The sequence below is a fragment of the Zea mays genome, unplaced genomic scaffold (assembly GCF_902167145.1).
Source record: "Zea mays cultivar B73 unplaced genomic scaffold, Zm-B73-REFERENCE-NAM-5.0 scaffold_183, whole genome shotgun sequence".
Lineage (NCBI taxonomy): Eukaryota > Viridiplantae > Streptophyta > Magnoliopsida > Poales > Poaceae > Zea > Zea mays.
Genome location: NW_023366800.1, coordinates 85,001 through 86,681, shown reverse-complemented (window position 1 = coordinate 86,681; position 1,681 = coordinate 85,001).

Genomic DNA, 1,681 nt, shown 5'->3' with positions numbered 1-1,681 from the left:
GAGCTTGGGTTTAGACCGTCGTGAGACAGGTTAGTTTTTACCCTACTGATGACCGCGCCGCGATAGTAATTCAACCTAGTACGAGAGGAACCGTTGATTCACACAATTGGTCATCGCGCTTGGTTGAAAAGCCAGTGGCGCGAAGCTACCGTGTGCCGGATTATGACTGAACGCCTCTAAGTCAGAATCCAAGCTAGCAACCGGCGCCTCTGCTCGCCGCCCGCCCCGACCCACGTTAGGGCGTTCGCGCCCCAAGGGCCCGTGCCATTGGCTCAGCCCGCCCGGCCGACGCGCCGCGGCGGGCCGCCTCGAAGCTCCCTTCCCAACGGGCGGCGTGCTGAATCCTTTGCAGACGACTTAAAACGCGACGGGGCATTGTAAGTGGCAGAGTGGCCTTGCTGCCACGATCCACTGAGATCCAGCCCCGCGTCGCACGGATTCGTCCCTCCCCCCACTCTACGCACCGCCTAGCGACTAGGTTTCGAACCCACGGGAGAGGGGCACCGGTCTTCCGAACGGAAACGGCCAAGGCGCAGCGTGGGAAGAGGCCGAAGACCGCCGTGGGTTCGTGCACGACCAAAAAAAAGCCAAGTCCCAGCGTGTGGAAAGACACCGAAGCTGCTACGTATGCCTTGGGTGAAGGGCAGGATGGCGACGGGGCGACATGGCTGTTCGGCCTTGCGTTTGGGCCGAAAACGAGGGGTTCGCCCATGGCGCACGGGCCGAAAACCGAGGTTCGGGCATGGCCCCGGAAATAAGCTAAGTCCAAGCGTGTGGAAAGACACCGAAGGTAATATTTATGTCTTGGGTGAACGGCATGGCGGAACGGAGGGAAAACGGCACGGAGGCGCAAGGCGACGGGCGGCATGGCTGTTCGGCCTTGCGTCTGGACCGAAAATGAGGGGTTCGCCCATGGCGCACGGGCCGAAAACTGAGGCCCGGGCACGACCCCGAAAATAAGCTAAGTCCAAGCGTGTGGAATGGAAAGACAACGAAGCTAAGGTGTATGTATGGCTTCAGTGAAGGGCAAGGTGGAACGGAGGGAAAACGGGAGGAGGCGCGCGGCGACGGGCGGCAGGGCTGTTCGGCCTTGCGTTTGGACTGAAAACGAGGCGTTCGCCATTGTGCGCGGGCCGAAAACAACGGTTCGGCCACGGCCTCGGAAATAAGCTAAGTCCAAGCGTGTAGAAAGACACCGAAGCTAATGTGTAAGTCTTGGGTGAAGGGCACGGTGAAACGGAGGGAAAACGACACGGAGGCACGCGACGACGGGCGGCTGGGCCGTTCGGCCTTGCGTCTGGGCTGAAAACGAGGTGTTCGCCATGGCGCACGGGACGAAAACGGAGGCTCGGGCACGAACTCGAAAATAAGCTAAGTCCAAGCATGTGGAAAGACACCGAACATAATGTGTATGTCTTTGGTGAAGGGCACAGAGGAACGGAGGGAAAACAACACGGAGGCACGCGACGAACGGAGGCTCGGGCACGGAGGCGCGCGACGACGGGCGGCAGGGCTGTTCGGCCTTGCGTTTGGGCTGAAAACGAGGCGTTCGCCATGGCGCGCGGGCCGAAAACAACGGTTCGGCCACGGCCTCGGAAATAAGCTAAGTCCAAGCGTGTGGAAAGACACCGAAGCTAATGTGTAAGTCTTGGGTGAAGGGCACGGTGGAACGGAGGGAAAA